Raw genomic sequence first — 12,591 nt, 5'->3', positions numbered from 1 at the left:
ATCAACATGTAAAGCAAAGATTATATTCAGCATTGATCAGGGGCTTCATGGAAGCAGTGAAGTTTGAAAAAAATCATTTTTGTAAGATACTATAAATCACATATGTAAGCAGGGTCTGAATCAATGCTTCCATTGCAGCCAGCTAGAATGGGAAAGAAATCCTGAGTGTAATTATGTAAATACAGTTTGCCCCTGCCTTGCTTAAGCCTGCTAGATATTCAACTGTTACAATGGTGTTTTGCTCCTTGTAACCAAATTGGCTGTTGTGGGGATCACAAATTGTGTTAGCACTAAATTCAGAAATTGTAAGATATGATCACCAATGCTTTCAGTTATTGTAAGAATGCGGAAAGTCAGACTGTGTTTAACTCAGCTGAAAAGGAGAGACCCTGTCAGTGTAAAGAACCTTGGATGGACAAGGGCTCATCTGCCAAAGCTCTGTGAAGTTAACTGGGAAGGGAGGACTCTGAATCAGCAGGTTCTCCAGGCGCGAGCTGTAAGACTGGTTCATCCTGTTTCTCCCCCTGTTCTAATGACAGAACTAGAACAGACTCCACAAGGAGTCTCATTTACTATTTTAAACTTACTCCAGTGGATGCTGGAATTTCTTGTGGCTGGACTGTGCTTGGGTCAAGAGCTGAAATCACTACATTTGGCCTAGAGCCAAATCCACCACAAGCCAGTGGAAGATCTGATGAGTGACCAGCAGAGTAGTGACAGCACAATGAGCAGGCAGCTGGGAGGCAAAGGAGAGGTGTAATGAGCAGCCAGCAGGTCAGTGAAAGAGAGGTGCAATGAGAGGCCAACAGAGTGGTGGCAGCACAGTGAGGTGAAAGGCCAGCAAGGTGGTGGCAGAGAGCAGCAAGCAAGTGGGTGGCGAGTGATGAGCGGAGTGAGTAAGTTGCCTCCTTACCTCCACACACACTCAGGATGGGAGGTGAACTCTGCAGATGCACCTCTGAACTCTGGGTCTGCCCTGACCAAAGGCAGTGACTGCGAGCAGGATGCACACAAGGGCTGGGCATGTGAATGGGACATTTACATTGCTGGACTTAAGAAGCTGAGACGAAAAGGACACTGCCCAACCTACTTGGGGTGGGACATTTACTCATGAGTTTTGGTTGTGAAATCAATGCCATTTTACTTCCCTCCCCTTTTATTAAAGGTTTCTTTACTACACTCAGACTCTGTGTTGTGAGTGGGGAAGCATTGCCTCTCAGAGGCACCCAGGGGTGTTGTGTGAATTTCCCAGGTTTCTGGGTGGGGGCTCAAGCCAATCCTGTGTTGGATGCATGGAGAGGAATCCCTAGATATTGAACCCGGCCCTGGCTGCAGCTGGCACTACCTGACAGAAGGATTATATATATTAATGACATCTATCAGTACTTTTAAAAATTATATACCAATTGAAAGTTGAGCCTCCTCATCTTGAAATTTGGGAAAGCTCAGAGGAAGGCAAAGAAGGTGGTGCATGGAGATGAGGCACAACAATGGTGCACAGATGTGACTCAAGGAGAAAATGAAGAGGAGCATGGAATAGAAGCAGAGGGGAGAGAACAAATGGGGGCATAGAAGGAGAAAATACAATGATAGTTGAGGGGAAAAAAGTAAGGTTCAAGCCTACCACTTGCTGTTTTGCTGGTTCACCTTTTACCATGTGTGTCTTATTTATATTGTGTTACACTTATGATCTTTGGGGTGGAGATTATATTTATTATAATCTTTATAAAGATCAGAGAATATTGCAAACACAAAATATTAAAAAATAAACAAATAAATAATAGTATTTAGAGTTTAAATTTTAGCATTTGTTCTCTTCCCTTCTCTAATTCAAGGGTTGTTCCTTCAGATTCACAGCTTGGCTTTCTTACATTTATCTATGGGCATTTACAACATGCCTAAAAATCTGTGTCTCTGTCAACTATAGAAACAGTCCAAACCTTTAACTCTTTAATCTTTGCAAAGGCCTTCCTCCACAGAAACCAGGGTTTGTACCTTTAATTATATAATTTACTCCAGGTGCTGGGACTGGGCAGTCCTGGATGGAGGGGAGGGCATGCTCTCAGCCAACCCCTTTCACTTATCTTGTGACTCTGTCTCTTTTCTTGTATGGTATTATGAGAAGCAATCCCATCCCAGGCACATCCCAGTTGCCTAGCACAACCAAACCTTTGCCTTGGTTTAAGTTATGATAAGAGCAAGCTGCATACCAAATTTGGTGATCCTACTTACTGTTTAGGCGGCGCTCTTGATCAAATAGACAAACACACAGACAGACAAACTCTCTCAAATATATAATAGATTTATGTGCTATAATACAGAAGAAGATAACTTCTGAAATAGGTTCAATTCCTCCCCCCACACACAATTGTTAATAAAGTGCTATGATGTATTTGACAATGCATTTAGACAACAACATTTTATGAGGTATTATAATATTGAAATCTTTTCTTGTAGTACGTTTCCCTATTTAAGTAATGTCTATCAAAGCATTCAATTACTGCTGAGAAAGATGTTGGTAGATATGTATATAGGACTCTGTGGTGATCTATTCTAGTAGTTATAAAATAATATATTTGATGAAAGTTTGAGCTCATTCTGACATTCCTAAAATAACCATAGCAGGATATAACAATATTAATAGTATAAGGCAGTGTTTCTCAAACTGTAGGTCCTGACCCCCCGGGGGGTCACGAGCAACTTAGAGGGGGATCGCAAACAAATTAGAGGGAGGTCACGAGCAATTGAGAGGCTGGTTGCAGCAATGGAGAGGGGGGTTATGAGCAACTGAGAGGGGGGTTGCGGTATCACAAGTTTGAGAGCCCCTGGTATAAGGTGTTAGCATATAACACTTTAACATAACAAATAAATATTCAGGGTACAGGCATTAAATGTCCTGATTAATTTAGAAACATTCAAATAGATTTACAGTAAGTCTAGAACAAATGAGAACCAATTTCCCCTACTATATTCCACTCATCATTATCAGCAGCCACTAGATGTTGGTTTACTCTTTTTCAGTTTGATTGGGTGTATGGAAAGCTGGCCACTCTAGCAGTTAGCAGACCTGACTTCCAGTCTCTTGCTTTTTTGACTGGGTGGCAGAGGTGCTTGGTTCCTGGCCAATTTCTGCCTAAGCCCATCAGGGAGTGTAGTAGGGGGTGCTCTTCCAGATCCTAGCCAGCTGGGAAGCTGCCCCAGTCTAGATTCTCCCTGACAGGATATGAGCAATTCCCATTGACTTCAGTAATCTTCAATGGGAGAATCAAGCTTATATTATGGAATTGTAGAGCAAGTTCCTCCCTGGATGACTGCTAGAAAGAGATTGACTGGTCTGTGTGATTTAAGTTCCTTGATTGATGAGAGCTGGCACCTAGTGCCAAAGAAACTTCTTCTGGAAAGAGCCTTCATATGTAGCAGGGCACATGACAGCAGAAAAACATGAATGAGATCCCCTATCTGCATCCCTATTGCCAGGTACAAGAGTCTATTCTTCCCCCTCTCCCCTGATAAAAGTTGTCCACAGTCACCATAGTGACTACAGCCTCTGTAACTCCAATAGGGGGAGAGTAGCTAAGGATCCATGTAAGACTATTTGAAGTAAGGTATGAGAACATTTGTCTGAGTTCCATGCCCCCATCCCTGGTAGTTCATAATCTCCCATTCACAAAGCAGGAATGAGTCCCCTCCTCCACCACTCCTATGCATAAAGCCATTACTTATTTGGGCTAGACATCTTAGTTAAAAATTTGTTTATGCCACTAAGCTATGCCACTTAAGTCAGCAGAATTTGGCTACTTAAAAAAAAAAACTAAGCTACATTACATCTAGAGCTTTGATACAAAGCATACAAAATGAGGTGAATTTTTTCTCAAGATCCAAAACTTACATCAGTTAACAAGTTCAAACCACTTTCAATGAGAGAAACACACACACACACACACACACACACACACACACACTAATTTCTGAGTTATTTTTAACTAGAATCTGATTTCAATGCCTCTAACCTGGGTTTGTAATAAAAAAGCTATCACATTGAAATTGAATTGTATTGCTGTGATGCTATAATAAAACAGCATTTAAAAAAGAAAGTTATAAGATTACAGGTAATACTAAGGATGAATCAAAATAATAGTAATACTTGTTAACTCAGTACTTATTCAGTCATAATTGCCTTCAGACTAGTATATTTATTTTACTGTTTTTAATGTAAACAGCTTCTAGAGAGGTATATTCAGCAGCACAGATCAACATTATAAAAACTCTTTCTTGGAAATGGTATTTTTGGTACTTCTAGCTTGACAAAAAACAATTGATGTTCAAACGTGCTTCAGGGTGGTCAGAATACATAATTTAATTGAAATTAACATTTTTCTTTATTTTACTGGAATTGTGCCTCTCTTTTCTCATTTTTGACATTTTTATTGGTGTGTGGCACTTTAAAATTTGAAAGATGCCTCACTAACTGCAAGTTTCATATTTTTGGATCCTATATCTCTTAAACAAAGGATTATGCACTTATTTAACCTTTTTTAGCTGTTTCAAGCTTTTACTCAGTCTTCTTTAAATTTCTAATTGATTCATCTAAAAGCTTGGACTTCATAAGTATCAACATTCAATTTATAAATTGAAGCAAGACAGAGAGTTTAATACGGAATCAGTGGTATAACGCACGAAGTAGTAGGAAAGGTGCACAAATAGAGATATTCACGCATTGAGATCTTAACACCTACACTAAAAAAGACATTTTTGTGCTGAAATATAGTTGGTGATGTAGAGAATAAGGTGAGAATTCAAAATCATAGGAAACTAGGATAGTTTTTCCCCTTGTGTCTGATATAGAACTTAACAAGTCCCCTTTTTTCTTAGAGGTACCAATTACTGAAAAAGCATACTTTCTTTTTCCTTCTTGGACACTCTATTTATGATCTGTGAAATCTTGGCCATGAAAAATAAATAATATGGAAAGACACTAAAAGTAACCAGAAAAGAAAAAAAAATCAAGACTTTCAAGGGTCCAAAACTACAGAGTACAGGCAGTCCCCGACTTACGCGGATCCGACTTATGTAGGATCCGCACTTACGAACGTGGCTTTCTCGCCCTGGAGCTCGCAGGCAGCGGTCCCGCCACCTCGACCTCCGGGGCGAGAAAAGCTGCTCCCGGTGCCCCTGGTCTGCTGGGGACCGTCTCCAGCAGACCAGAGACACCGGGAGCAAAGCCGCAGCGGCGGCGGGGTCCTGCGCCTCTGAGGCTTTGCCAAAGCAAAGCCTCAGAGGCGCGGCTCCCCGTGTCCCTGGTCTGCTGGGGGGGGCGCAGCAGACCAGGCTTTTGTTGTGGACCCTGGGGCAGAGCAGCTGGGGAGCTGCCGGTTGGTCCCGCAGCGCCGCTCTGGGCACTACTGGACCAACCCGGCAGCACCCCAGCTGCTCTGCCCCAGGCGTCCTGATTCAGCCGCTGCTGGTCAGTTTCAGCAGCGGCTGAATCAGGACGCCTGGGGCAGAGCAGCTGGGGTGCTGCTGGGTTGGTCCAGTAGCACCGAGGAGCGGCGCTACTGGAGCAACCCAGCAGCACCCCAGCTGCTCTGCCCCAGGCGTCCCCAAGTCAGCCGCTGCTGAAACTCACCAGCGCTGACTACAGGAAGCCCAAGGCAGAGTTGCTCTGCCCCGGGCTTCCTGGAATCAGCCGCTGATCAGTTTCAGCAGCAGCTGACTTGGGGATGCTTGGGGTTCTTAAGTTGAATCTGTATGTAAGTCAAAACTGGTGGTCAGTTTCAGTAGCGGCTGAATCTGGACGCCAGTTCCGACTTACATACAAATTCAACTTAAGAACAAACCTACAGTCCCTATCTTGTACGTAACCCAGGGACTGCCTGTATTTTAAAGGAAAAAATAATTTTTTTTCTCGTTTTCAATAATTGGTAACATATTTTTCACTTTCTTAACACTCAAATGGTTTAATTACTTTCACTTGAACTTAAAAGAAATGACCCTTGGGCAGAAATGTGGACAATTTTGGCTCCATGCATCTTTGGAAAAATAACATGATGGAAAACAAAATCTAAGCCTGAAGCCATTATAACAGTGTTAACTATGAGAGTCTCTATTAATTCACTAATAATAATTACTTATACATTGTTATAAATGTATCCTACAGAATGAGACACTTCATAAGATGGGAGCAGGCAATGAGTTTTAAGAAGTCCCAAATGTACATGTATACATTTAACAAGGAACCAAGACCATATTTAGAGGATAGGGTACTCCATACTCGAGAGCAGTGACTCTGAAAAAGATTTGAGGGTTATGGTGATTATGCAACCCTTGGATGCATAAACAGTGGAATCTTGATTAGGAGTTGAAAAGTTATTTTACCTCTCTATTTGGCACTGGTTTGACCACTGCTAGAACGTTGTGTCCCTCTCTGATGTAAGCAATTCAAGAAAGATGTTGATAAATTTGAAAGGTTTCTAAGAATAGACCCCAAGAATTATTTAAGAATAAGAAAACATGTCTTACAGACTCAAGAAGTTCAGTCTATTTACCTTAACAAAAAGAAGATTTTAAAGAATGACTTCATTGCAGTATACAAAGAACCTGCATGGGGAAACAAATATTTGATAATGAGCTTTTCAGACTCGCAGAAAAAGTTATAATACAATTCAATGTCTGTATAGTGAAACTAGATAAATTCAGAAAGGAAAGAAGGTATAACATTTTTAATAGAGAGGGTGATAAGCCACAGGTATAATTTACCAAAGGCCATGGTGGCTTGTCCAGCAATGGCAATTTTAAAATCAAGAGTGGATGTTTTTCTAAAAGATCTGCTCTAGGAATTATTTTGGAGATATTCTGTAGCCTGTCTTACATAGGAAGTCAGACTAATTGAGCAAAATGAGCCTTGAATTCTATGAATCTATGACTAGAAATGCTTTGCATATGTCACGGAGTGCGCATGGCTCCAGCAAGTTGATATGCAATCTAGATACCAGCCTAGACCAGGAACCTTGGATTGTCTGGTCATTAAGGTATGCTTCCCATAATGAGTGTCTTTGTAGACAATGTGGAAATGAAGGGCTTTTCTCGATTTAGATGAAGCCATATAGTATCCAGTCATTTGGGTATAGAAATACTGGTCTGCCTTGTCAGTGACAAGTCAGATAGGGTTTAAAGCCTGGAATCTTAGCACAATAGATGCCCCCACATAATAAAGAAACAAGGAGGAGAATATTGTCTGTTCCCCAACTAACTAAACTATAAACTAAACCAATCTGAAAACTTTTTATATTACAAGAATGTGGACATAGGAGCTGTTCTGTCCCAAATCACAAGCAGCATGAAAGAACAGTGTGTCTTCACTATCCTTTATACCCTCAGTAGGGAACAAATGGAGGTGTAGGGTGCAGATGCAGTCCAACAGACACTGCTTCAGAAGAATTTCCAGTTCTAGGAACACAGAACACATGTGTATCCAAAGTTAATACCCATAAGGATCAGCACTCAAAAAAGTACCTGAGACAAGTGCTATAGAAACTCTAGTTAGGAAAGAGTAAAGTGTACAGCAAAGGTAAAATTCTGGCTCCACTGAAGTCAGTGGCACAATTCCTATTGATTTCAATGGAGGCAGGATTTCACACCAGATTTATTAAGTGTGAACATCAGTACTTGATAGTGTGAGGTCTGAAAGAAGGAAGTAGAATTTTGAATGGATATGTTGATTTTCTTTGCATTTTCTGATACAATGAGATGTTATACATGTTTTATAAGATTATATCCAAAATAGAAATATGTAATAAAAAAAAAGTAGTCAGAAAAGAAAAGTACATTTGTATAGAGTATTAATTAAAGGAGAAGTAATAAACTAAATAACTGAAAACTCCAATTATCAAGAAAACCAAGCACTGTAGTAGGCAACCTCCATGTTACAGAAAATTGATGATTTTAACTACTAGGGTCATTTTATGAAAATAAAAGGATCCAAAGTACAGTGAAATCTTTACTAGAAACACATTAGTAACCAGTTACAAAAAAAAGTTATGTAACAGTTTAATCTTATATTATGTTTTATATTGACACTTGTAAGCTTATCAAACTTTTGTACTAAAAATGAATTTTAACTTCTGAAAATTATGCTGTCAAATTTATCTCAATAGAATTTATCTTATCAGAGTTACACAGTAATAATTAAATAAGACTTCTGAAACCTGAAATTTTATTCTGTATGTGATTTGCCTAGAAATGATCCTATCATGGCTTAGCCCTGTTTCTGTTCTTATTGCTGTGGGCAGATATGGAGTATGTATTTGTAAAACCTTACAGACTTTGTGTAAGAATTGTAATTAATTAATTTTATTATAGTAAACCAAAATGAATAATCAAATTTTATCTGTTACTGTAGTGCACTTACTTTTGTATGTGACTAAGCACAATAAGAGGAAAAATATTTTTCTTTATGTACTCCTTATCACTACAGAAGACACAATTTCCTCCTTTTACTGACAATATGCCTAATGGGAAATTAAAGTTTTTAGTCCTGATTTTATGAGAATTATTTTTGCAAACAAGAAACCAGGCTATTACATTAGGTTTATCACTTTTTTTTCCAAATCCAATTATTATTTCAAGCATTATAAGGCACCAAGATTCAAATTTTGGACCAATTTCTACTTTCAGAAATGATCACTTATCTGGGGATTTGACAAGAATTTAAACTAGAGAGACAAAATAGAGTCTTCTTTCCACAATTGGCAGTCCACAGAAGTGCTAGAATGTGGAGGACTTTGCTGCCTATTCTGAGAGACTACTTACCTATTGTAGGAGCTTCTGGGTTTGTCTATAGTGGGCCACTCAGGAATATTAATCTAAATTAACTAAAGATGGGAATTTGAAGCTGATTAGTCAAATTGCATTAAACCCCTGTGTGAATAACCTCATTCAGACTTAAAGGGGCCTTAATTTACTTTAGTTTAATTTACTTCCAAAGTGCATTAAAATAAACTAAATTAAGGCCTATCCAATTCTGAATAACAGTGTCCACACAGGGATTTAAGGGCTTTTGTAGAGTGACACCACCATAGGACTTAACTACATAAGCCACACCATTAGGAACTCATACACCTGCACATTCACTAACGTGATACATGCCATCAAGTGTTAGCAATACCTCTCTGCCATGTATATTGGCCAAACTGGACAGTCTCTATGCCAAAGAATAAATGGACACAAATCAGATATCAGGAATGGCAACACACATACACCTCCAGGGGAACATTTTAACCCAGCTGTACTTTCAGTAATGGATTTGAAAGTAGCCACCCTCTACAAAAGAATTTCCAAACCAGATTACAAAGGAAGGCAGCTAAACTGGAATTCATTTGCAAATTCAACACTATCAATATAAGATCGAATAAGGATAGCAACTGGTTAATGCATTACAAAGGCAATTTTCCTTTCCTGGATATTCACATCTCCCGTCAAATGTTGTGAACGAACCACTTCTACCTTGATAAAATTAGCCTCATTAACACAAGCAACTTCTTCCTCTGTTACTTCCACTCCAATTCATCTGAAGCGAGTTTTATCCATGAAAGCTTATGCCCTACTAAATCTGCTAGTTTCTAGGGTGCCACAGGAATCTTCATTGTATTTGCAGATATAGACCTAACCCTCTGAGATATCTAAATAAAAGGACATTGCTTCTAGAATTCAAAGTTTCTTGAATTCAAATTCAACCTGTCTAATGTTAAGTTTATATCATTTTAAGACCTAGTCCACTTCACATTGAACTCAATGGGAAGTTTTCTATAGGCTTTAACAGTCACTGGATCAAGACCTAAATTAAATTTTAAGTGACCTAAATAAGTGATCTGTCATCTTCCTAAATAATTGCCAGTCAAATATATGTGCAGGCAATAGAAAAAGTAATTATGGGAATTATTTTCATTTTATTTCACTAAAATGTATTATCTGAATTAAAACACATACTATCTCTACTGTTCATTAAACATTCCATACTTAAACAAGTAGGGTATCTGGGTCAAAGAAACAAACATGCAAAATGCCAAAGGGAAGGTGGGAAAAGCACGCCAAGGGGACTGGGTTTTTTTCCCCTCCTGAGCCAAGTAGGATTCTTGGGGTTTTGTTCACTTCTATTCATAGAAATTCAAGTTTATAACTGTAAAATTAAATAGTCAATCAGGCCAGAAGAAGCAATGGCCAGAGGCATAGCTATGCTGAAGGGTGGGAGAGAAAAGAGAGACAGTTAGTGGTCCTTGAACAATACATTATTTTTCTCATTTTTATAAGTGATTTGAGGAGCAGAAGACTATTTAGAACATGTTTTATGCATTAAAAAGCTCTCAGTTGTATTTAATGAAAACAAAGCCCATTTAATAATTACAATAAGACCTGTCAAATGAGTGGTGGTGCTGTTTATTGCATAATTTAGATGTGCTATGGTCACAAGACTCTCTTTGAATTAATCATATTACTACATGGTCAGCCACGTCTCTCTGCAATAATGAAATAGGTATAGTTTTAATAGTTACATGAAAAAAGATTTTAAACTATTCTTATAATATAAACCTTCTAAATTCCTATGGATTTTTGCACTGCTCACTTTATACATTTCTAAAGGAAATGAATAAATTGCCTTAGAGGTCTAAGAACAGAGCTGTGCCAATTTCTTGCCCTTCTCACTCTATTCATTCCAGAAGGTTCTTGCTTTTTTCAGTCCAATCTTCTTCCATTTTGAGGAAACTTGATTGCTGCAAGTCCCATTAAGAGTACTATGACCATCAAGCAGATACATGGACAAATGCACTGTTTGCTAGTCCAACTAATTGGAACTGGATTTTTTTTTAAATGATGACCATTTATTAAATCAAGTTATATAGAGGTTTTACTTAATGCTTTGTTTTAGGACTGTATTCTGTTATGATTTATTCTCAGTCCAGATTTAATACCTGGTCCCTAGCATTTTGTCCAGTGCTATGTTTGCATTTTTTGCATTGAAATATTAAACCAAGAGATTTTTGATGCTCCCAGTTTAATATCTGAATATAAATTAAAGCTAAGCCAGTTAATGATTGCATGTTTAGGCTAGGATGGAAAGAAATTAGTGATGAAGAGATCTGCAACCATTTTTCTGAAACTTTTAAACCAGCAGTTTTCCTGTGAAATACAAAAGTAGGCTTTTCCATCATCGTACTCTGCTCCCCTCCTCCCACTCCACAAATTAACTGGATTAGTTTCACAATAAAAAATTAAACTAACTCAGCTAATCAGCCACAGGAGCAGCATTATGGGATCTGGGGAGATTTCCTGGGCAGCAGCAGGGAGAGGGGATCTGAGAAAAATGGAATGGAAGGGAAGAAAGGATAGTGTAAAATGAAATGTACAAAGTATTTTGTGGTTTTTAAATGGATTGATTTATTCAAATACTCTTGGCTTACTGATCCATAGTATTGTTTAAGATTGCAATGAATCACTTACTTGGAAAAGTTTCAGACTATATGGTAGTATTCACCTGTACAGTCATATGACACTTTTAGCCAATCAATACAAGATTTTAAATGCCTATTTGATTTTTTAAATTATGCTATGCCAGATCACATCAACAAGAAGCTACTGTTTTTTCAAAAACTTACATTAACTCATGATCTCTCCCTGTAACTCAGTTGCACTGTAACATAATACAATTGCAGTCAATAGATTTAACAATTTAGTAGTTTTATCCCTGCCACCTTATTTACATTTTTTTAAAAAGTGTTCTCAATATTTCCTGTAAGGCTTTTAGAAAAGATAACACATTTTTTCAGTTGACATAGATACCATTTCTTTCTATTTTTCCAGGAGGCATAGTCCTAAATACCACTGCCCAGAGGAACACTTGCCACAGGATATTCTTACTGGAGCAGCTGCACGTTACCCAGCAACCAGTACATGTCAGTTCCTGTTGGGTTAGTAACAAATACTCAGTCAAAAGCAAGAATTCAGCTGTTTGTCTGTCTTTCTTTCTCTTTTTTTTAAACTGTCCTGAAGGGAATACTGTTGTTCAGGTCTTCAACAAGTATGGTTAATATGTAAAAGCTGCAGCAGCTGCACATGAAGTTCCAATTTAATTAGTTCAGATAGGATTCAGCCTCATTGCAAGTGAACAAACTGGATCAGTCCATTAGCAAACAAGTATTTTAAGTGCCCATGCTGGAAGGCTGCAATAATGTTGGCTGTAAAACACCACAGGAAAAACTATTAAAAATTTGTATATAGTGTATAGCAATGTTTGTATGGGACAAACTGAGAAAGCTTCTGAAGAGCCCTTGCTCTAATTATTTTATACAGTGTAAAATCTTCAAAGACATACCTTAAGATGATTTCAGCACTTACAATTTTGTTAGAAATGAATGGGACATTTATCTAGGTTATTAGAATTTTAAGGAAGAACTCTTATGTTGGAGAAAACTTTCAAATATTTCAAACCTAGAGTTTTATTTCCATGCGTTTTTTCTTGCCACACTTTATTTATTAAAAGATGCTTTTATATTGTGCTTAAACTCATATACTTAAACTAATGCCCCCTCCACATGAGCT

General features: G+C 38.2%; 1 protein-coding gene and 1 long non-coding RNA gene across 6 annotated transcripts in view; one reads left to right on the top strand and one right to left on the bottom strand.

The window, feature by feature from the left end:
- PACRG (parkin coregulated) overlaps positions 1-12,591 on the bottom strand; it is a 486,879-nt gene that overhangs the window by 278,000 nt on the left and 196,288 nt on the right. The gene's annotated exons all lie outside the window — the stretch shown is intronic.
- Positions 1-12,591, top strand: part of LOC106731451 (uncharacterized) — a 126,431-nt gene that overhangs the window by 70,555 nt on the left and 43,285 nt on the right. Inside the window, exon 2 of the long non-coding RNA XR_001367728.3 lies at positions 11,854-11,960. This is a non-coding gene — a long non-coding RNA (uncharacterized LOC106731451). The remainder of the gene's footprint in view (positions 1-11,853; positions 11,961-12,591) is intronic.

This window comes from Pelodiscus sinensis, chromosome 3, assembly GCF_049634645.1.
Source record: "Pelodiscus sinensis isolate JC-2024 chromosome 3, ASM4963464v1, whole genome shotgun sequence".
Lineage (NCBI taxonomy): Eukaryota > Metazoa > Chordata > Testudines > Trionychidae > Pelodiscus > Pelodiscus sinensis.
This window is presented reverse-complemented; position numbering and strand designations above follow the sequence as displayed.